This window comes from Oryctolagus cuniculus, chromosome 11, assembly GCF_964237555.1.
Source record: "Oryctolagus cuniculus chromosome 11, mOryCun1.1, whole genome shotgun sequence".
NCBI classification, from domain to species: domain Eukaryota; kingdom Metazoa; phylum Chordata; class Mammalia; order Lagomorpha; family Leporidae; genus Oryctolagus; species Oryctolagus cuniculus.
The window spans coordinates 32594181-32620022 of NC_091442.1; positions in this window are offsets into that span (position 1 = coordinate 32594181).

The following is a 25842-nucleotide window of genomic DNA, read 5'->3' on the forward strand; positions in this document are numbered from 1 at the left end:
TTCTGTGTGGCATTAAATGGGAGTAGGCTAAGCATATCTTTAATGTGGTATCTGAACAGCAAATGCTGTCCAAATGTGGTTGTACTGACCAATACTCTCACCACCACAGAGTGAAAGTGCCTTTGGTCTCCTGCACCAGCCAAAGTGATCATGAGTCACTGTCATCTCATCCCCTCTAGGTGTGTCACAATGTCTCACTGTGGTTTTATGTTACATTTCTCTGATTGCTAATGTTAAGCACATTTTCACATGAACAAATCAGACACCACAGACCGTTAGGATACATTTTTTGTAATGTTTCTTGTTAATTTTGTGCATATTGTGGTTCTTTTTCCTACTGATGGATAGGAATTCATCAGTAGGAAAAGTACAGTTGAAGTATTTGGGAAACAAACCCTTTGTGGAATAGACATTCTTTTTACATAGCCAAATGTACTTATCTTTCATTTTCATTTTAAAGCCACCCATTCATTTTCCAAAGTTACATATATATTCCCCTGTATTATCTTCTAAAAAGGTTATCATTTTCCTTTTACAATTACATTTATAATTCATATGGCTATAATTTTCTTTGCAACACAAGTGAGGTTTAAAAATGATGTTTCTTCTGTATGAATACATTTTTGTCAACTCAGTTCATTGAAAAATCATCATTCCCCATTAGCTCTACAATAACATGCTTTTATATAATACGGGATCCATAACTGTAGGTTTGTTTCTGGATTCTGTGGCATTTGTCATTTTGGTGTGGTGTAAACAGTAAAGTATTTATAACAAGTATTTATATCTGATAAAGCAGAACTCCCTACCATCTTTTTTCTAAGAGGGCATATTAATCTTGACACTTTATATTTTCAATAGCATTATAATCAGTCTGCCAATATATAACAACAACAACAAAAAAAAAACCCTATGGTCAGTTTATCAAGGATTGTCCTGAATATCTTAATTGATTGACTTGGGAATAACTGATATATTTATATACTGAATATTCTAGATATGAGCTTATTCTCTCATTTATTAGCTCTTCTTCCATTAATTTCAGCACTTTTCTATAGTTTTGCATGGAGAAGTCTTGCATATCTTTCTGTTATGTCCCAAGGTGTTTAATATTTTCAAGTTTTGTAAATGGTACCTTTTTCCAGTTCATTTTTCCACTGTGGCTGATATAAAATTCAATTTATGTTATAAATATAGTCATCTCATTCGTAACCTGAACTTGTTTATCAATCTAATTGACTAATCCTTGGATTCTATTGATTTTTTTTATGTATTTCATTTTTTTTCCAGATTTTTATTTATTTATTTGACAGGTAGAGTTACAGACAGTGAGAGAGACAGAGAGAAAGGTCTTCCCTCTGCTGCTTCACTCTCCAAATGGCTGCAATGGCTGGAGCTGTGGTGATCTGAAGCAGTAGCCAGGGGCTTCTTCCAGGTCTCCCACGCGGGTGCAGGGGCCCAAGCACTTGGGCCATCTTCCACTGCTTTCTCAGGCCACAGAGGAGAGTTGGACTGGAAGAGGAGCGGCCGGGACTAGAACCGGAGCCCACATGGGATGCTGGCACTGCAGGTGGAGGATTAACCTAGTGTGCCACGACACTGGCCTCTATGTATTTCTTTCAAATTCACCTTATCTATTCCTCTTGGCTAAGCTTTCATTATTTGATGTTGAAAAAAAATCATGCAAGTGGAGTAACCATCTTCTTTGAGGTCCAACTCAAGTTGAGAACTGTCAACATTTCAATACTAAGTTCCATGTAATATATAAAGGATATTCATATTTGTGAAATATATTTATATACTTATATATTGTTAAAATTAGGCAAATTATTTCCTCTTTCCAGTTTTCTATGAATATATAAAGGATATCCATATTTGTGGAATATATATATATACTTATGTATATTGTTAAAATTAGACAAATTCTTTTCTCTTTCCAGTTTTCTATGAACTTTTATCATGAATAGATACATTAAGATTTACCTAACATCTTTATTTACCTAGTGACAATGATCACTTCTATTCTCTTTTATCATGTTGACATTCCAGATTAAGTTGATGGAGTTCAAAAATGAAGACAAACCTAATTTCCTAGAATAATGCATGATCCTTTAAATATTTTTTTCATTAACTTCTGAAGCAGAACTTTTGCATTTGTGTTCGTGCCAGAACATCAGCTTCTTTTTTTGTTATGCCTTTGTCAATTCTTTTTTGTTTTAAAGTTATGTTGAATGTATAAACTGAATCAATGAGTCAGCTGGACATCCACTGGGCCTGGGATTTTCTTGCAGAAAGATTTTAATCATACAAATTCCACTGTCACTATCCTTCCTTCCTTCCTTCCTTGCTTCCTTCCTTCCTTCCTTCCTTCCCTCCTCTCTCTTTCTCTCTCTCTCTTTCTCTCTTTCTTCCTCTCTTTCTTTCTCTCTCTTTCTTTCTTTCTTTCTCTCTCTTTTTTCTCTTTCTTTCCCTCTTTCCCCTCTTTCTCTTTCTTTCATTTTTATGGCCATATTGTTAGTGGAATACAGCTCAAAACTTTTACAATTTCTCATGATGGATGTGAAGGGTGTCATCTCATTTTAGGCAAGTTTTTGTTTCAACAGATATTTTGTGTAGGTTTTTCTGCTTTCAACTATGCCATTGTCTATAGTCTGCCATTTTTCAATTTTTTTATTTCAACTTTTCTGAAAGTTTTGGTTGTCTCTTTAGTTTTGCTTTTTCATCTTAATCAAGTTTGAATATCTGTGTCAAAGATTAGAACAAATTGCCTTGAACCAGACATTATCTGTTAGTGTTGATATTCTTAATTTTTCCTTTAATTTTCTCACATCATCAACTCTTTGACTTCAATTTTACTTTTTTCCTATTTTCTGTTTCATATAGATAATACTTCCAAATCAGTATATGGGAGTCTTATACAATAGCAGGAAAATTTAATGTATTTGTATTTATTATCATTAATGCATTTTTCCTACTTCTATCATATTATAAATTCAGGAAGTTGATATTTTAAACTGATATAAGTACTAAAACCAAGACACAGTTTTTTTGTACTCACATTGACTTTAAATATGAGCCTCTACTAATTTTAACTAACATTATATAGTCCAATTGAGCAAGGAAATAATGTAATTATATGCTTTATTGATAGTATGGAGATGCTATGGTAAAGTGAACATGTGACACGTGTGCAACTGCTCAACATCGTATACAAAACCTTCTATATTATGATTCAAGAATTCGATTTTCCCAAGAGTTTGCTTTTAGCTCTTGCAGCTAAGGCACAGGTGGAATCAGGCATCACTAAAAAGATACACAAATATGACTTTAATTTAAAAGAAATCAAAATGAAGAATAAAATTCCAGAAATAGTCCACCATTTAAAGCAAGTTATTGAAGTCATTTCCCTTGGGGAAACATCTAGCATCATCTCCCAACATCATGGATATCAGTTGTTGGTTTCTGGATTCCAGCAGTTGGTTCTCTTCTGTAACAACTCCAAGAGTTTTACACAGATTTCCTAGTTATGTAGCTCCTGTATCTGACCATCTAGCTCTCTTGTATATTCTCTGAGCTATCAAATATCCTGTAGTAAATATCTTTTCTACTTAAATCACTCAGAATGGGTACTGGTTCTGCCAGTAATAACTCTAACTAATACAAGTGAAGAGAGAAAGATAGGCAACCTCTTTGGTATTGATACAGGCTATGCAGGAAATTAGTGAGGGAAAAAGAATGAGGCGGCTTCCAGCAGTGTGTGTGTGTCTTACCTCTGCACAGCTAAAAATTCCATCGTCTTCCATGCTCATTCAACACACCCACTTGCCCACGATGCACCCGAACTTCCTCCATCATAAAGAAGAAGCCATGATGAACACAAGTATGCTAAGCACCACGTGGAGATGTAAGGGAACCTTCCCAGAGATCATCACATGTGCCAAACCCCACCCACACACCATCCAATGTATATATTCAATTACAGCACCACCCCCCACTCCATAAAGCAGGGAGCCAAACTGAATTGGGCATGATTCTCCCTTACGAGGTTGCCTATTTTCAATAATGATCTCTTTAATTAAACCCGGATCCTATTCTTGAATTTTATCTACATCTCTGCTTCAAATTCATCTCCTATACCATGACAAGAATCTGGAATAAATACAGCTGGGGACCCATTTACCCCCCAATAGTATAAGGAAGCTTTGTATCTGACCATGAACAAAGGAGGGCAGAAAATCATCATGCCAATATCAACACTACCTACTAATTTTTAATTTTCATTTGAAAATCAGAGAAAGATACAGACACAGAGAGAGAGACAAATATTTTCCATTCTACTGGTTCACTCTCCAAATACCTACAACAGCCAGGGTGGGATCAGACTGAAGCCAGGAGCCTGGAACTCCTATTCACGTATCACAGACCCAATAGTTGAGCCATCATTTTCTGCCTCCTACAGTATGCGTGAGCAGGAAGCTTAATTGGAAGCAAAATATCCCAGACTCAAACCAGGCATTCAAATTTAGGATGTAGGTGTCCCAACTGGCAACGTAAGCTGCTGTGCTAATATGCCTGTCCCATAGTTTTTGATTCACCTAAGAATTCAGATCACCTTCACTTATATTATTTTAATGGAAAATAAGCACCTCTTCCAAAACTATTACTTCAAGTTTGGCATTGATCACTAAACAACTTAAAATGTGGAGTAAATGAAGAAAAATTGAGACAATGTAGCTATACTCATATTTAGCAGTAAGACTTGTTGAGGTAAAGACTTCCCAACATTAGCACTACCGATACATCAGGTCAGATAACTGCTTATTGTGAGCAAATGACTTGTATATGACAGGCTGAACAGCATCCTTGGAGCCTATCCACTGGAAACCAGTAAATCTTTACCCTTGTTGTAGCAACCAATATCATCTCTACACATGACTAAATGTCTATGCCCTGCAGTGGTGGCAAAATTGCCTCCTGTGGAGAACAACTGATATAGAAACAAAGAATACTAAATTTTCTTATAAGAATTCTCCCCAACTGCCTTAACCACACACATTAGAATTATTGATAGCTCTTCACATAACAATTCCTCAAATCTGATTGGCTTAGAATCCTACTAAACATTGCACTCCAAGAAGTTATTTTTAATGTGTATGGTCTAACACTGGCATGTAAAGAGATCTTACCTATAACCTTAATATAATGAGTGCCTGAATTTCCTAAATTTCAATAATATGCATTACACATTTCAGCTAAAGCCAAAATTTGTCTTGGACACAATTTCTAAGTTAGGAAAAGAGTTTCCAAGATTTATTGATTCTACAGTGGTTTGTCCATTTCTCATTCTGCTTTTTATTTTTTGCTTTTTTACAAATTTAGACAATGAATTGGTCCTTGGAGAAAACCTGCAAGACAGTATCAAGGGGTCCACGCCTTGGAACAGTACGTTAATACTCTGCCTGCGTCACCGGCCTCCCATACGGGTGCTGGTCCTAGTCCCTCTTCCAATCCAGCTCTCTACTGTGACCTGGGAAAGCAGTAGAAGATGGCCCAAGTCCTTGGGCCTCTGCACCCATGTGGGAGACCTGGAAGAAGCTCCTGGATCCTGGCTTTGAATCAGCGCAGCTCTGGTCGTTGCAGTCATCTGGGGAGTGAACCAACGGAAGAAAGGCCTTTCTCTCTGTTTCTCCCTCTCACTGTCTACAACTCTATCTCTCAAATAAATAGAGAAAATCTCTTTTTAAAAAAAAGACAATATCGCTGGCACCACCGCTCAATAGGCTGATCCTTTATCTGCAGCGCCGGCACACCAGGTTCTAGTCCCGGTCAGGGTGCCGGATTCTGTCCCGGTTGCTCCTCTTGCAGTCCAGCTCTCTGCTGTGGCCAGGGAGTGCAGTGGAGGATGGCCCAGGTGCTTGGGTCCTGCACCCCATGGGAGACCAGGAGAAGCACCTGGCTCCTGCCTTCGGATCAGCACAGCGCGCCGGCCGCGGCGGCCATTGGAGGGTGAACCAACGGCAAAAGGAAGACCTTTCTCTCTGTCTCTCCCTCTCTAACTGTCCACTCTGCCTTTAAAAACATAAAAAGACAATATCAAAGGGAAGAACCAGATGATTTATGCTCTATAGCAGTGGACTCAATAAAACTTAAAACTGTTTTCCTGGAGAGTGTTTGAAGGGTTCATCAGTAGACAATTGTGTCAGTTGCACCTCTGTGGTAAGCAACACTCTGAAAGACCAAAAATCAATCAAGAACTATGGGGGGGAAATGGAGAAACAGACTCTTGCATTGCCTCCTGGTTTCTCAATAACCACTCAAAACAGAAAAGTAGCATTGCTGAAGGCTGAGAGAGATCAATAGGAAAATTGACAGCAGAAAGGGTAGCTTAGCTTGTCAACATCCCCAGCCAGTCTGTGACAGGTAAGCAACATGTTTGGGTGCTGACATAAATATGTTTTAAAGAAAGCTTGAATAAATCATTGTATTATCCATTCCACACCTATATATTGAGTTCTCATATATAAACACATATACATTATATTTGCTGGAATATAAAACAAATTGCATGTGCTTTGGAAGCGAAAATCTTGCTAATGATGATTGATTGCACTGGTGTGCTGTTACATAAAGCTATGAGAGGAAAAATAACTTTTCATGTCTTTTTATATATGAGAATTTTCAAGAGATAAATACAAATGTCTTAAGTCCATTGCCAATTCTCAGAAAAGAAGCATTTCCAAAGATCCTTGTGCAACAATGTTATCCTGGGTGTGCCTCTAGACTTCCTGAAAAAGTCTTCTTTTAGATCTACTAGTCTGAAGTGTTGGCAGGGGGAACAGTGCTGAGAGGCCTTGGGCTTAAGAGAAACATGAGAATTATCTGAGTAAATGAAATAAATGAACATGAAAGCAAAATAAAATGTGTGCAATCCAAATAGCATGCTGATGGAAAATATAACAATGTGACAATGTGAGGAGGAAAAAAAGAAAGTCAAAATAATTAGCTAATTAGGGCCGGCGCCGCAGCTCACTAGGCTAATCCTCCGCCTAGCGGCGCCGGCACACCGGGTTCTAGTCCCGGTCGGGGCACCGGATTCTGTCCCGGTTGCCCCTCTTCCAGGCCAGCCCTCTGCTGTGGCCAGGGAGTGCAGTGGAGGATGGCCCAGGTGCTTGGGCCCTGCACCCCATGGGAGACCAGGAAAAGCACCTGGCTCCTGGCTCCTGCCATCGGATCAGCGCGGTGCGCCGGCCGCAGCGCGCCGGCCGCGGCGGCCATTGGAGGGTGAACCAACGGCAAAAGGAAGACCTTTCTCTCTGTCTCTCTCTCTCTCACTGTCCACTCTGCCTGTCAAAAAAATAAAATAAATAAATAAATAAATAAAAAAAAAATAATTAGCTAATTAAACAGAGAACGCTACCTGTAAAGAATATTCCTGGGGCCAGCACTGTGGCACAGCAGGTTAAAACCCTGGCAAGCAGCACTGGCATCCCATATGGGCGCTGGTTTGAGTCCCAGCTGCTCCACTTCCAATCCAGCTCTCTGTGATGGCCTGGGGAAGCCAGGGCCCAAGTCCTTGGCCCAAGTCCTTGGGCCCCTGCACCCACTTGAGAGACCTAGAGGAAGCTCCTGGCTCCTTGGCTTCAAATCTGCTCAGCACTGGCCATTGCAGCCATTTGGGGAGTGAACCAGCAGATGGAAGACCTCTCTCTTGGGCTGTACATCTCTCTGTAACTCTATCTTCCAAATAAATATAATAAATCTTTTTTAAAAAAGAATATTTCAGAATCTTCCTAGGAATAAAAGCAAGAATTTTCAGACATTTGCTATTCATTGGTGGAACAGTGGGCTTCCTAAAATGGTGCACTCCATTCAAGCAAAGTCTGTGTATAGTCCATTTAGACTAGTTGATCTTTTAACCTATAAAATCCTTAACATTTAAATTATATTATAATGATAAAATTCATTGACAGATAAGAGAGAACTAGTGAAGTCATATAAAATGTGGGAAAGTCTACTATTTCCCTTATAGACAGAAAACTGTTTTCTAGGCTTTTGCCTTAATGAAAAATGGAAAATGAGTTCTTTATCATGTCTACCCAATGATATCAAAGTCATTAAGATGGATGACCAGTATCAGAGCATTCCCTGAAGTTAGTTTTCTTAACTAATCTAATTTTGTTCCTTCGTGTGGAAAATGTCAGTCTACTGAAAAATACACAAATTTATGTTGTAATTAATATATGAAAAAAGAAATGGACAATAATTAAGGCAATAAATGTGACTAGAATATAAGGCATCTCATTAATCATATCCCAACCAGATTTCAACATTAACAAAATGCATCATCTTTAATTTCATAGTTACCTTCCAATCCAAATAGAACAAAACATACAATTAAGCCATTTAAAATACTTGGATTAGGTCATTGCATTTTTGGTCAAACCCTTTCCTTTAAAAGACAATGGATTTCTTCATAGGAAACTCCTGTTGGCAGGCCTACTTTTGAATACTGCCCATTGGTGTTTGGATCTTTCGTAAAAGGGAACAGTGCCCAACTGCCCCAAAATAGTCATTTCTTCTTGAGGTAACATTATTACAATATAAAATAAAAGATTTTCCACTGTTCCTGATCTTGGAGGGAAAGTTATCAACTTTTCATTACGGCATGTTTGCATGTCTTGGAGATGTTATTTATCAGATTAAGGAATTCACTTTAACTCCTCATTAGCCAAGAGTTTCTTTCATGTATTCATTTGAATTTAATCATGCCTTTTTCTCTCATCATGTGATCATATGATTATTCTGTTGATACAGTGAATCACATTGATTTTCTTTTCTTTTTTTAAAGATATATTTTATTTATTTGAAAGACAGAGTTACAGAGAGAGGTAGAGACAGATAGAGAGGTCTTCGATCCGCTGGTTCACTCCCCAGATGGCCTCAACGGCCGGAGCTGCACCATTCTGAAGCCAGGAGTCAGGAGCTTCTTGCAGGTCTCCCACGTGGGTGCAGGGGCCCAAGGACTTAGGACATCTTCTACTGCTATCCTAGGCCATTGCAGAGAGCTGGGTCAGAAGAGGAGCAGCTGGGACTCAAACCAGCGCCCGTATGGGATGCCAGCACTGCAGGCCAGGGCTTTATAACCCACTGTGCCACAGCGCCGGCACCCACATTGATTTTCAAATCTTAAACCACTGATGTATTATTAGAGTGAACCCAATTGCTTCATGAAAGTTTTTCATATATATTAATGGGCAATAGGCTTTTAATAGTTTACTTAGTATTTCTGATTTATTGAAACTGGCCTATACTTCTCTTTAAGTGCATTGTATTTATCTGATACTGAAATTAGATATCTAAATTATGTTGGCTTCATGATGAATGTTGGGAAATAATGAATTCTATTAACTGTAAGTTTATCTAAGATTTCTACCATTTTTCACTTAATTATTGTTAAAAATTCACTGGCAATATGTCCCTATTTGAGAAAGGTGGTTAGGGGCTGGCGCTGTGGTGTAGCAGGTAAAACTGCCACCTGCAGTGCCAGCATACTATATGAGCACCAGTTTGAGTCCTGGCTGCTCCACTTCTGACCCAGCTATCTGCTGTGCCTGAGAAAGCAGTGGAATGTGGCCTAAGTCCTCGGGCCCCTGCACCCACGTGGGAGACCCAGAAGAAGCTTCTGGCTTTGGATCAACGCAACTCCAGCCATTTTGAGCATTTGGGGAGTGAACTAACAGATAGAAGACCTCTTTACCTCTCTCTGCCTCTGCCTCTCTGTAACTCTGCATTTCAAATAAACAAATAAATCTTTAATTTATAAAAGGTGGCTAAATGGCATACATAACTCTATAATATATTTGTAACCTCTTATATCTCTACAATTAATTTAAAATTTTTTAAATTCTGAATGAATCATCTAAGTCTAGAGTTCTCCATCAATGCCTCCAGTATATTTGAACTATAGATTCAATTTATAAACAGGCATGATAATGTTCAAATATTTTCTCTATCAACTGTTGAAATATTGTTTTTCCATAAATTTTGGTATTTTACATATATTTTCATATTTATTAGTATAAAGTTGTTCAGAATACTATTTTAACATCTTTCCAGTGTCTATAGGGTCTGGGTGATGCTCTCCTTCATCTCTTATATTACATATTTTTTTCTGCTCTTTCTTCTCTCTACCAATCTTGACATAAATTTTTCTTCACTGAAAACTATTTGTTACTTTCTATTATGGTTTTTAGTCAACTTATTTCAGATCTTATTTATTTATTTATTTATTTAATTGTTTTCTTAAGATTTTTTATTGATTTGAAAGGCAGAGTGACAGAGAGAGGAAGAGACAGAGAGTCTTCCATTCACTAGCTCATTACCCAAATGATTACAGCATCCAGGACTGGGCCAAACCGAAGCCAGGATCCAGGAACTCCATCCAAATCTTCTACTCGGGTTGCAGAAATCTAAGTATGTAGTCCATCAACTGCTACCTCCCAAGGACATTAGCAAGAAGGTGGATCTGAAGCAGAGGTGGGACTCTATCCCAGGCACTCTGAGAAGGGATGTAGGAGTCACCCCACGCTGTGGCATAACCTACTGAACCATATGCCTGTCCCTATTGCTCTTTTCTATATTGAGGCTAATGGCTATTTTCTGCTCTACTATCTTGATATAACTTTGTGGATCCATCTCAAGTGGTTCAGGTTATTTAATAATAAATAAATATGATTACTCAGACCAATGCCATGTGGTTTTGAACCTATGAATTCTTCTAGTTATTCTAATGTTTCTTGTTTTACATGTAAGTGTTTAATCCATTTTCAGTTGATCTTTAAATATGGTATGTGAGAAGGATCCATTCTTCTGTAAATGGAAATCTAATTTTTGCAATACCCCTTATTGAAGAGAATTTTTTCCATTCTATATTGCAGAACTCAGTTCCAAGAAAAGCAGATCCAGATTCAGGCAGATTAGAGGAAAATTTGAAGCCATTTACACATTTGTATTCTTTTTTTTTAATCCACAGTGGTGGTAAAAATACACAAGAAACAGCCACTTATCCATGGTAGCCAATGGCTACAAATGGAGTCAACCTTATGTTCCAGGGCATCCAGCCAATACAAAGAGAGATATCCCCAAACATCTGCATAACCGCTTCTAGCCCTGCCCCACCCCCATCCCTTTTATGAACCTATAGAAAATAGTATAACATACAGACAAGTGAACAGTCATATAACAAAGGTATGGCGGTTCCTACTCTGCTGGTTACCATGAAATTGGTTGCCATGGAGGCACAGAAATCTCAGAGCAAAAAGACATGGAAGAGAGAGACATAAGAACCTGATAAGCTTCACTTTCTGAACAAGTATTCTTTGCAATGTTGTTGAAAATCAATTGACCATACATGTGTGGATCCATGACCATGTTCTCTAGTCTGTTTCTTTGGCCAATGTGCATGCTATTTAGCTACATTTTTTATTTCCATAGATTTATTGTGCATTTTGAAATGAGATGTGGTATCTCTGGGTCTGTTCTTTTTGCTCATGTTTGCCATAACTTTTCAGGATGTTTTGTGTGTGGTGGGGAGTGAGGGGGTTCATATGAATTTTAGGATTGTTGTATTTCTATGAAAAAATATTGAGATTTTGATAGGGATTGCATCGAATCAGTATATTGATTGTGGAATATAAGCATTTTAACAACATTAATTATTCTAGTCCATGAACATGCACTCTTTTTCCATTTACTTTTATTTTCAAATACTTTCACCCATGGTCTATCATTTTAAGTGTACAAAAGCCTTACACTTTCTTGATTAAATTTATCCCTGTGTAATCTTCATAGGTTTGTAAATGGAACTGTTCTGACTTCTTTTTTAAATAGTTCTTTGTCAGCATGTGAAGGAGGAACTGCTCTTTATTTAGAAAGGTTTAAGAAGTATCAATGCATCCCACATGGGCACCAGTTCAGGTCCTGGCTGCTGCTCTTCCAATATAGCTCTCTGCTTTGGCCTGGGAAAGCAGGAGAAGATGGCCCAAGTCCTTGGGTCCCTGCACCCGTGTGAGAGACCTGGAGGAAGCTCCTTGCTCCTGGCTTTGGATCAGCTCAGCTCTGGCCATTGCGGTCATTTGGGGATTGAACCAGTGGAATGGAAGACCCCCCCACCCCCGGCTCTACTTCTCTCTGTAATTCTTCTGTCTTTCAAAATAAATAAAATAATTCTTTTAAAAAAACACAATGCAACTGCAGCCCCACATATATTGCAGCTCAATTCACAATAGATAAGACATGGAATTTACCTAAATGCCTGTCAACTGAAGACTGGATAAAGAAATTATGGGATATGTACACTATGGAATACTACACGGCAGTAAAAAATGAAATTCAGTGATTTGCAACAAAATGGATGAATCCGGAAAACATCATACTTAGTGAAATAAGCCAGTCCCAAAGGGACAAATACCATATGTTCTCCCTGATCTGTGAGAACTAATACAGCACCTAAACAAAATGTGTAGAAGTGAAATTGACACTTCGAGATGGGATGACTTGAGCAGCCCTTGTCTTGACTGTCAAGGAACAGTTTTCTTCTTTTGGGTTTTTTTTTTTTATCATAATATTTGTTGAACTCTTAACATAGAGTTAATCATTTGCATATAAAGTCAATTGAGGATGGAGCTCATTAAAAAATAAGAATGGGAATAAGAGAGGGAGGAAGAAGTTTATAACTGTAAAGCTATACAGTTTTGCATACATTCCTACAGAGGTACTTCTAAGGGTACCATTTAAAAACTTGCCAAGGGACCTAAATTCCATTAAGCTAGGTTATAAAAATGCCATCTGAATTCTAAAGTGATCATATTAAGTGTTAAAGTGAACATATAGATAGAATTAAATGTCAAAGTGACCATATAAATAGGATCAAGTATCTGGTAATAACAAAAGAATTAAAAAGGAGAGAATGTTCCAACATGGGAAGCATTCCATACAGCAGACTCATAGAATGACAATTGCTTTAAACAGCACTCTGACCTCAGAATCAGCCCTTACAGCATCCTGGTCTGCCTGAAAAGCCCATGAGAGCATTTTAGGAATGGAAAGCCAAGACACTGTGGCAAAAAATGTGCTACATGAAGGATCTCTGTGAGACCCCAGTGGAAACAAGTGGCCATCAAAGAAAGATGTGCTTTCCTTTAAAGAGAAGAGAGAACTTCCAATTTGCTTATGGCCTTGTCGAAATACTGACAGAGTCTGTGGATTCAAAAGGCTTCTATAGCTGAGGCAGCTCACGTCAAGAGCTTCGGGTGGTCACTGATGTCATAGATGAGTGTTAATTGTTAAATTAACAACAGGAGTCACTGTGCACTAACTTCCCATGCAGGACCTCTGTCCTTAATGAGTAGTATTATGAGAGTTAACTGTAGAACCTGTTCTCAAACAGTTTGTGTGTGTGTGTGTGTGTGCATGCAAACTTGAAATATTTACTTAGTAGAAACTGGTCTTCTGTGTATAAAGTTAATTGAAAATGAATCTTAATGAAAAAGGGGACTTGGAATAGGAGAGGGAAGGAGATGAGGGGTGGCAGTGTGGGTATGGTGGAAAGAATAACCATATCCCTAAAGTGGTACTTAAGAAATTTGTATTCATTAAATAAAAGAGTTCTTTGGGAAAAAATGCAATGCAAGGGCTATGTTTAATTTTAAGTCAGCAAATGAAATGTAAAATAGTATTTCTGATGCAATTGAGAAAAATTAAACATAGTCTGGATATCAAAAGGCTTAAAAAATCTCCCATTAATTTTTAGGTATAAAAATGATATTGTGACTATGCTTTTATTAGTTTTCATCTATTAGAAATGTATAAATATAAGAGTATTCATATGTGAATCAATAAGATGTTTGCATTGTGCTTTAAAATACTATAGCCAGAATGGAAAGTCTGCATGTGAATGTATTTATGCATGAATTGTTGAATCAAGAATGGGAGAAAGGTAAAATTCTGACCAATTGTGGAACCCCAGTTTGCTTGGAAATTCCCATGCTATCAAGTTCAAGGTGTATATAGTATGTATGTGCATTTCTGTCTGTGAGAGTCTCTATTTCAAATATTTTTTAGAAAATTCACTCTCCAAACCCCAGGTCAGATAAGACAGTATATAACATAAAACTCCCTTTCCTGAATGTTGCCTTCCAAGGCAAGATCCAAAGACTACTACATTTTTCCACCTGATCAGATTGTCCCCAAACTCCTTACCAACCTGACAACAAGCAGCTTTGATGAACATTGGCCCCAGCTTAGCATTATTAAAATGTGGCAAGATGGGATTAAGATGGCAGAGTAGGGAAGGAGCTTGTTGCTCAAGTCTAGGAGAAGATAGTTTTTAAAAAGTGGAAAGAGTGCAGTCTCAGGGAAGAGTCAGGGAGAAAACAGCAGAGGAAACTCTACATAAAGTAGAGGAACACAGTGGATCTACATGGAGGGTGAAGACATGCACAACTTAGGACTCCAGCAACTGAGGGCCTCTGCACCAGCGTTGGAGAGCAAGGTGAGACCAGACTTCAGTAGCCCAAGCAACTGGTGAAAAAGCTGCAGAAAGAGCCTAGAGGGAATTCAGCTTGGAATCCCATGGGAGATGGTGTACTCGCCAGGCTAGAGAAGAAAAAAACAAAGGGGGAGGGCTCATTTTCTCTCTCTTTGATCATCTTGCAAAAGCACCCTGTAACAAGCTCTCAGAAAACAGACGCCATTTTGGACATATGTAACAGCTGTGCCAGCTTCGTGTCCATGCCCAGCAACCAGCCATGCAGAGACTCCTGAGTCTGGTGAGGAGAACAGTCTGGGGGCTGGGTGCTCATAACTCTGGGAGGCTTGTGTGCCAGGACTGTGAAACACTGAGGTTGCATGGGAGGACTCAGGGTGTGGCTGGGACATTGGGCAGTCACTGGGAGAGGCTCTACAGGGTCAGGGCTCCCTGGCTACCTGGCAAGGGACACTGCTGGAGAATTGGAGCTTATACTGAAGTCTGAACAGATCCTTTGTGTGGTCCTTGTGGCACAGAGGATGAATAATATACTCACTGGGACTACTGTCTAGGACTGATCTTCATCAAGGAGAGGAGCTCAGTTCAGTCTACGCTGACAAGAAGAGACCTCTCCTCTGATTTTTTTTTTTTAAAGAGAGATTTACCAGGCCAAACCTGGGTGTGTCACCTCAGACATGCCCTTCACCTTGGAGCACTGAACAGAGTTCCTTGGCCACAACCACTACATTCTTCTAGTTATTCTCTGAAAGCAGACAGTTCACTAATCCAATCAGACTGAGTTCAAAGATAAAAGCCACCACAGCAAAAAAATCAAAGAAGAAACCAATGAGTATCCCCACAAATACCAAAATACAAATACACCAATCCAAGAAACAAGAACAAGGAAGACAACAAGACACCCCTCAAAGAACACAACACCTCAATACTAGATTGTGAAGATGATGAGACTGAAGAAATGCCAGAAGTGGAATTCAAAAAATTGATCATAGGATGACTTGAAAGTAATCAGAAGCAAATGCATGCATTAATGGAATCTGTGCATAACATGAAAGAAAATTTCTACCACAAAATTGAGATCTTAAAGAGAAATCAAAATGAAATATTGGAAGTGAAGAATTTAATAGAACAAATAAAAAAATACAGTGGAGAGCCTTAACAATGGAATCAGTGAAGCAGAAGAAAGAAAATCTGACTTAGAAGACAAAGCACAGGAAATTATACAGTCAGACCAAACATAACAAGAAGAAATTAGAAAACTAAAAAAAACACTGTTGGGAATCTATAGGATACTATCAAATGACCCAACATATGGGTTCTAGGCATTCCTGAAGGCATGGAAAGAGAGAAATGATTAGAAGGCCTTTTTAGTGGAATAATAACAGAAAATTTCCCCAATTTGGAGAAAGAAAGGGGCATATAAGTACAGGAAGCACATAGAACTCTTAATAGATATGACCAGAAAAGATCTTCACCATGACACATTGTAATCAAACTCTCCACAGTAAAAGATAAAGAAAAGATTCTAAAATGTGCATGAGAAAAATTCCAGATTACTTTCACAGGATCTCCAATTAGATGCAAAGCAGACTTCTCATCAGAAATAAGACAGGCTAGGAGAGAATGGCAAGATATATTCCAAGTCTTAAGAGAAAATAACTGTCAACCCAGAATACTATACCTTGAATAGCTCTCATTTACAAATAAAGGTGAAATAAAGCTGGTGCCACGGCTCAATAGGCTAATCCTCTGCCTGCAGTACCAGCACACCGGGTTCTAGCCCTGGTTAGGGCGCTGGATTCTGTCCTGGTTGCTCCTCTTCCAGTCCAGCTCTCTGCTGTGGCCCAGGAGTGCAGTGGAGGATGGCCCAAGTTCTTGGGCCCTGCACCCACATGGGAGACCAGGAGAAACACCTCGCCCCTGGCTTTGGACCAGCGTGGTGCGCCGGCCACAGTGGCCATTGGGAGGTGAACCAATGGAAAAAGGAAGACATTTCTCTCTGTCTCTCTCTCTCACTGTCCACTCTGCCTGTACAAAAAAAATCTAAAAAAAAAAAAAAGGTGAAATAAAGACCTTCCATAACAAACAGAAATTGAAAGAGTTTATCATCACCTGTCCTGTCCTACAAATGATGCTTAAGGATGTGCCACATGCAGAAACACAGAAACATGGTAATTGCTACGAAAGAAGGTAAAGGAAGGAAATCTCTCAGTAAAAGTTCAAAGGAAATTGAAAGTTAAAAAATAGGAATTATTGGAAAAATGACAGGGCAGTCATTATTTATCAACAGTCACCATGAATGTAAATGGCCTCAACTCTCCAGGTAAATACAGACTGGCTGAATGGATTTAAAAACAAAACCTGTCTATTTGCTATTAGTGAGAAACAGATCTAACTAACAAAGATGCACTCAGACTGAGAGTGAAAGGATGGAAAAAGATATTCCATGCTAACAGAAACCAAAAATGAGCTGGTGTAGCCATCCTAATATCAGACAAAACAGACTTACACAAAAACTGTTGAAGAGACAAAGAAGGACACTAAGTAATGATTAAGGGATCAATTCAAAAGGAAGATAAGACTATTATAAATGTATATGCACTTAATTACAGGGCACTTGGCTATTTAAAAGAAATGTCAAGGGATCTAAAGGGAGACATAGACTCAAATACAATAGTAATGGGGGATTTCAGTACCCCACTTTCAACAATGAACAGATCAACCAGAAATAATATCAGCAAGGAAACAGCAGAGTTAATCAACACTATAGACCAAATGAACCTAACAGATATCTACAGAACTTTTCATCTTACAGTTGCATAATACACATTCTTCTCATATGCATATGGAACCTTCTCTAGGACTACATGCTAGGCCATAAAACAATGTCAGCAAATTGAAAAAAAAATAAAATTATACCATGCTTCCTCTCAGACAACAGAGGAGTGAAGCTGGAAATCAGGAACTCAGGAATCTCTGGAACATATGCAAAACATGCAGACTGAACAACATGCTCCTGAATTAACAGTGGGTCACAGAAGAAATCAAAAGAGAAATCAAAAACTTTCTGGAAACAAATGAAGATGACAAAACAACATACCAAAATTTATAGGATACAGCAAAAGCAGTGTTAAGAGGAAAGTTTATAGCAACTGGTGACTACATCAAGAAATTAGAAAGTCACTAAATAAATGAGCTATCAATGCATCTCAAGGATCTAGAAAAACAACAGCAACCAAACCCAAAACTAGTAGGAGAAAAGAAATAAATAAAATGAGAGAAGAAATCAACAAAATTGAAACCAAAGAAACAATACAAAAGATCACCAAAATGAAGATCTGTTTTTTTGAAAAAATAAACAAAATTGACACACCATTGGCCCAACTGGAAAAAAAAAGGAGAGAGAAGACCCAAATCAATAAAGTCAGAGTTTAAAAAGGAAATGTAACAGACACCACAGAATCATAAGAAATTACCACAAAGAGCTGTATGCCAACAAAGTGGGAAACCTAGAAGAAATGGATAGATTCCTGGACACATACAACATACCTATTTGAGCCATGAAGACACAGAAAACCTAAACAGACCCATAACCAAGACAGAAATTGAATCAGTAATAAAGGCCCTCCCAACAAAGGAAAGCCCAGGACCAGATGGCTTCACTGCTGAATTCTATCAAATATTTTAAAAAGAACTACTCCAATTATTGTCAAGCTACTCAAAACAATCAAAAGGGAGGGAATCCTCCCAAATTCTTTCTGTGGATCCAACATCACCTTAATTCCTAAACCTGAACAAGATACAACAGAGAAAGAATTACAGACCAATTTCCCTGATGGGCATGGAAAGCCAAGACACTGTGGCAAAAAAAAAAAAAAAAAAAAAAAAAAAAAAAAAAAAAATGACCTAAATGAAAGATCTCTGCGAGTGAGATCCCAGTGTAAAGAACAGGTCATCAAAGAAGGAGGTACCTTTCCTGAAGGGAGGAGAGAACTTCCACTTTGACTACGACCTTGTCTAAATATGATCAGAGTTGGTGAACTCAAAAGGCCTCCATAGCCTTGGCAACTCATGAGAAGAGCCTAGGATGATTACTGATGTCATAAACAAGAGTGTCAAATTGTTACGTCAACAAAAGGAGTCACTGTGCACTTACTCCTCATGTAGAATCTCTGTCTTTAATGTGCTATACATCGTGATTTAATTCTATAACTAGTACTCAAACAGTATTTTTCACTTTATGTTTCTGTGTGGGTGAAAACTGTTGAAATCTTTACTTAATATATGCTAAATTGATCTTCTGTATATAAAGATAATTGAAAATGAATCTTGATATAAATGGAAGGGGAGAGGGAGCAGGAGAGGGGAGAGTTGCAGGTGGGAGGGAAGTTATGGGGGGGGGGCATTGTAATCCATAAGCTGTACTTTGGAAATTTATATTCATTAAATAAAAGGTAAAAAAAAAATATTTTAAAAAATTTCCCTGATGAACATAGATGCAAAAATCCTCAACAAAACTATAGCCAATCAAATCCAACAACACATCCACCAGGACCAAGTGGAATTTATCCCTGATATGAAGGGATGGTTCAACATTTGCAAATCAATCAATGTGATAAATCACAGTAACACACTCCAGAACAAAAAACTATATCATTATCTCAATAGATACAGAGAATGCATTTGAAAAAATTAATACCCTTTCATGATGAAATATCTAAGCAAATTGGGCATAAAAGGAATATTCCTCAACCTAATTAAGGCAATTTATGACAAACACATGGCCAGCATCATATTGAATGGGGAAAATTTGGAAGATCCACTGAGATCCAGTGCCAGATAAGGATGCCTTACCCTCACAATTGATATTCAATGTAGTCCCAGAAGTTTTAGCCATAGCTATTAGGTAAGAAAAAGAAATCAAAGGGATACAAATTGGGAAGGAGGAAGTCAAGCTTTCCTATTTGCAGATGACATGATTCTATATATAGGGGATCCAAAAGACTCCGCAAGAGACTAGTGGAACTCATAGAAGAGTTTGGTAAAGTAGCAGGATATAAAGTCAATACTCAAAAATCAGCAGCATTTGTATACACATACAATGCCAAAGCTGAGATTGAGCTTCTAAGATCAATCCCATTCACAATAGCTACAAAAAAAATCAAATACCTCAGAATAAATTTAACCAAGGATATTGAAGATTTCTACAACGAGAATTACAAAACATTAAATAAAGAAATAGAAGAAGATATAGAAAAGGAATAATCTTCCATGTTCATGGATTGGAAGAATCAATATCACCAAAATGTCCATTATTCCAAAAGCAATTTACAGATTCAATGCAATACTAATCAAAATACCAAAGACATTCTTCTCAGATATAGAAAAAAATGATGCTGAAACTCATATGGAGGCACAGGAGACCTCAGATAACTAAAGCAATCTTTACAACAAAAACAAGCTGGAGGCATCACAACAGCAGATTTCAAGACATACTGCAAGGCAGTTGTAATCAAAACAGCCTGGTACTGGTACAAAAACTGATGGAGAGACCAGTGGAACAGAATAGAAACACCAGATATTAAACCAAACATCTACAACCAACTTATATTTGACCAAGGAGCTAAAACCAATCCCTGGAGCAAGGACAGTCTCCTCAACAAATGGTGCTGGGAAAACTGGATTTCCACATGCAGAATTATGAAGCAGGACCCCTACCTTACACGTTACACAAAAATCCACTCAACATGGATTAAAGATCTAAATCAATGACCCAACACCATCAAATTATTAGAGAACATTGGGGAAATCCTGCAAGACATTGGCAAAGGCAAAGACTTCTTGGAACAGACCCCAGAGGCACAGGCAGTCAAAACCAAAATTAACAAATGGGATTATATCAAATTGAGAAATTTCTGTATGGCAAAAGAAACACTCAGGACAGTGAAGAGGCAACCAACAGAATGGAAGAAATTATTTGAAAATTATGCAACTAATAAAGGATTAAATAACCAGAATATACAAAGAGATCAAAAAACTCCACAATAACAAAACAAACAACACAGTTAAGAGATGAGCAAAGCACTTAAACAGTTTTCAAAAGAGGAAGTCCAAATGGCCAACAGTCACATGAAAAAAATGTTCAAGATCACTAGCTGTCAGGGAAATGCAAATCAAAGCCACAATGAGGTTTCACCTCACCCCAGTTAGAATGGCTTTCATACAGAAATCAACAAACAACAAATGCTGATGAAGATGTAGGGAAAAAGGTACCCTAATCCGCTGTTGGTGGAAATGTAAACTGGTACAGCCACTATTGAAGACAATATGGAAATACCTCAAAAATCAGAATATAGACCTACCATATGACCCAGCAATCCCATTCCTGGGAATCTATCCAAGGGAAATGAAATCAATAAACAAAAAAGTCATCTGCACCTCCATGTTTATTGCAGTTCAATTCATAATAGCTAGGACATGGAATCAACTAAATGTCCATCAGCCAAAGACTAGATAAAGAAATTATGGCATATGTACACTATGGAATACTACACAGCAATAAAAAAAATGAAGTCTGGTCATTTGCAACAAAATGGATTAATATGGAAAATATCATGCTGAGTGAAATAAGCCAGTCCCAAAAGGACAAATACCATATGTTCTCCCTGATCTGTGATAACTAACAGAGCACCTAAAAGGAAATCTGTAGAAGTGAAATTGACACTTTGAGAAGCAATGACTTGAAGAGCCCTTGTCTTGACTGTCAAGGAACAGTGTTTGGTTGTTGCTGTTGTTCTTGTTTCCTTGTCTTGTTTTTTCTTAATGGAAAATGGGACTGGAAATTGGAGAGAGAGGAGGAGTTGGGGTAGGATTGGGTGTGGGACGGCAGGTATGATGGGAAGAATCACTATGTTCCTAAAGTTGTACTTATGAAATTTGTACTCACTAAATAAACTGTTTCTTTGGAAAAAAAAATAAAATAAAATGTGGCAGTTTCTTACAAATGGCCAATAAACAGTTCAAATTTTTAAGAAAATTTTGAAACTCAATATATGCTTTTGATTTCCTTGCATGAGGAGCGTCTATTAAGATTCTTCTCACACTTCCAATTCTGATAGTCTTTATGCATTTCAGTAAACAGTAGCTAAGTTCATAGTCATTCGTTTGAGAAAAACATCCGTTTTCTAAATATGAGTATACCCACAAACAAATGCCTTTACCAAACTATAGCAACTAAACATTAGAGTTAGAAAAACAGGCAAATACCAAAGAACAGAGAAGTCAGCATGGATAATAAAATGTGAAAATATGAAACAATAAGTCATTAAATTACAGATGAGACTGTAGATTCCTCTTTCCTATCTCTTTGCTCTCTTATAAGACATTTTACTTTTTTTATTCTCATTTTTTAATCTCTAAAATCTGTAATAATGAGATTTTGAAAAGGGTCTTCGTAGGTATAATAATTTTATGTGGAAAATTTTGATTGGAGGTTTTATTTATTTTTCTAAATTTATCTGACAGGTAGAATTATAGACAGTGAGAGAGAGAGACAGAGAGAAAGGTCGTCCTTCATTGGTTCACTCCCCAAATGGCCACTACGGCCAAAGCTATGCCGATCTGAAGCCAGAAGCCAGGTGCATCCTCCTGGTCTCCCATGCGGGTGCAGGGCCCAAGCACTTGGGCCATCCTCCACTGCCCTCCCGGACCACAGCAGAGAGCTGGACTGGAAGAGGAGCAACCGGGACTGGCACCCGGTGCCCATATGGGATGCCAGCGCCACAGGTGGAGGATTAACTAAGTGAGCCATGGCACCAGCCCCCGAGGTTTATTTTGTTCTAAACCAGTATCAAATTTACTAATGTTAAAACATCAACAATCTAGTTTGTATGTTATTTTTTGTTCATCTTGATAATCCTGTTGCATACCCTAGATTAAATCATTTACTTTTTAGTGAACTTTAAATAATACTGTTTGGGGCTGGCGCTATGGCATGGCAGGTAAAGTCACTGCCTACAGCACTGGCATCCTATAGGGGCACAGGTTGGAGTCCTGGATGCTCCACTTCCAATCCAGTCCCTGCTAATGTGCCTGGGAAAGCACTGGAAGATGGCCCAAGTGGTTGGGCCGTTGCACTCACATGGGATACCCAGAAGAAGCTCCTAGCTCCTGGCTTCAGACCAGCTCAGCTCTGGCCATTGTGGCCATTTGCGGAGTGAACCAGCATACGGAAGACCTCTCTCTCTCTCTCTCTGTAACTCTGCATTTCAAATAAAATAAATAAATCTTAAAAAATTGTTTTCCTTAAACATTTGTTAAAACTTATTAAATATTTTGATTGTTTCAAATATTTATTTGGTCAATTTAATTTTAAATATTATAATTGCTCAAGTATTTAACCTCTTGACTCATAAAAAATTTAAAAATTGGAGCTGGCATTGTAGCATAGTGGGCTAAGCTTCCTCCTGCAGTGCAGACATCCCATATGGGCACTGGTTCTAGAATGGGCTGCTTCTCTTCCGATCCAGCTCTCTGTTGTGGCCTGGGAAAGCAGTGGAAGATGGCCCAAGTGCTTGGGTCCCTGCACCCACGTGGGAGACCTGAAGGAAGCTCTTGGCTCCGGGGTTTGGATTAGCCCCGCTCCAGCCGTTGCACTGCTATTTGGGGAGTGAACTAGCATATGGAAGACCTTTCTCTCTCTTTCTCTCCCTCTCTCTCTCTCTCTCTCTGTCTCTCTCTCTATAACTCTACCTCTCAAATAAAAAAAAAGAAAGGAAAAATAAAACTTAAAAATTCAACAAACTGTGAAAAATGTACTCTTAAAAGTTAAATGTTACATATGTAAACATAAGAAAACTTAAATGATTGCTGAACTACTTAGTTAAAATAATGCACTGAACTAGGTTAAGTGCTGTAAAAAATTCAAAATTATAAAGTACAAAACTAACACAGATTTCTTAATAAAATTTTATTAGCACTAAGGTTTTGACTTCACTAAACATTTGATACTTAATTCTAAATCTCACTAAAGTTATAAGATACCTACTCAGTAAAGAAGAAGATCTCCATCCAAGTCAATCGAAGCTGTTTTCTACCAGAGATTTAGGTCAATCATTGTGTTTAGAACTACATAAACTATTATATCATGCCATGTAATTTTAGTGGTAGCCTCTCTTGTATCCTTGAGGGTTATAAGCACAAAAATTTCTAGTCAGGGAGTTGATCATATTCTTATTATAGACATGAATGGGTGTTCTAACAGTGTCTAAATTAACCCACAATTACATGAGGAAGTGGTGATTTAGTTCATGACATTCCTGGATTCACAGTGTATGATAAAATCTACAGCTCCAATATGGGTTGATCACTACTTTCAAATATGCAATTTCTTTGACTCTTAAGGAGTAATGTGGGAATTTCAGAACTTATTTAACAGTTTATTTAGTGAACTCTCAAGCCTGTGACTAAAATAAATTGAAAATATGTTATCACAAAAATCACAAGAAAAAAAGAAAGGGAGCGAGGGAGAGAAGCATCATTATGTTCTAAGAATTGTATCTATGAAATATATGAAATCTGTTCTCTTTTTATTAATACTAAAAATCAATGAATAAATAAATAAAAAGGTCATGGAAAATATGGAACAAACAGTAGGAGTTTACTTTGGTGAGTTTCCCCAAAACAGCCCTAGATATTGTGGGCATTTGGGGATAAAACTGGTTTTATCCCCAAACATGTAGTTTTCCAAATGTTTATTAAACAATTAACAGACGTATAAAAATAGATATAAAAGATCATTTAGAAAAAATGTTTTAATTGATATTTTACATGAAGGAATGAATGAGAATAATTTACTATTAGGGAAAACAATGGCAACACATGTGATGATAGGTGGTGCCCAAAGGGTCAAACTCGGTTGAGGGAGAAAAAAGAATATGGTCTCTGTGATGTGAACACAGTTTCTGTTTCTACCGAAAATGCGGTTCATCTCCATGACCATTTCTGAGAAGGGACATGAGTGTTTGAGAAGCTGAAAACATAGGCCACTCTGGACCCAAACTAAATACAAACCTTAAAACAATGAGCCTCTGTCTGAATGCAGGTCTCTTGGCTGCATTAGCCAGAGTGGCACCTTAGCCAGTCCATTTTCTGTGGCTGTCCTGAGTAGCCATGTCTGAGGCAAGGAAATAATATCAACGCTCTTAGCTTTTAGCAGGCAAGGCGACAGTGAAGACAAAGAGAGAAAACCTATCTTTCTCTCTTCCTACTAGAATATATACAACAAACTGGATCAAGACTGGGGGTCATGATATGACTTCCATCTTGCAAACCATACAGCATTTCCATTGTCCAGCCCTCCATTGTTCTGCTTTGTTGAGCCACATTTTCCCAAATATACAAATAGGCCACAGGATTATTGTATGTTCATTGTTAAGCAGTCCAGCCAAGGATCATTTCAGTCTCCTGGCTGGGAGTCACAAGACTTTCTCTGTTAGGGCTAGATACTACATATTTTAGACCTTAACAACTCCATATGATCTCTGTCACAACTACTGAGTTCTGTCATTGCATTACAAAAGCAACAACAAAAAACAGATAAACAAATAGGTGAACCTTTGTTCACCTATAAACTTTATTGGCAAATAAACTTTATTAGCAAAAACAGTAGCTGGCGGATTTGGGGCTACAATAAGTAGCTGATTTTTTTTATCTAGTCTAGGAGAATAAAATTCATTTCATTTGCTATTTGCAGTTTATTAGGACCTGATCTCTGTGAGTTTCCAGTCAGATTGACTCAGATGTTGACCCTATATAGTTGTAAATTATTTGGAGGCAGTTGAACGGGTAACCCCAAAGTTTATGATAGCACTACCTAGTATGTCTTTAAATCATTTTGGCTCTAACTTCAAATGTAAAATCTTACTTTATTGTTCTTTTCTGATGGAAAACACACACACACACACACACACACACACACATGCTTGATCCTTAAATGCTGTTTGACCCAGTTTTGTCATTTTTCTGAATGAGTTATATAAATGAATCCTTCATATATTGTATATATTTTATTTGTAAATACTTGAATATTATATAAATATATATTTATAATATGTGTTTATAGGAGTCATGTTTATATCTATTCAATTTTTTAAAAAAATTAGTTGGCTAGATATTTGAGAGGCAGATAGACAGACAGACAGCTAGTATCCACTGGTTTTATCCCCAAATGCCCACAATGTCTAGGGCTGGGCTAAGCCAAAGCCTGGAGCCAGGACCTCAATCCAGATCTCCCACAT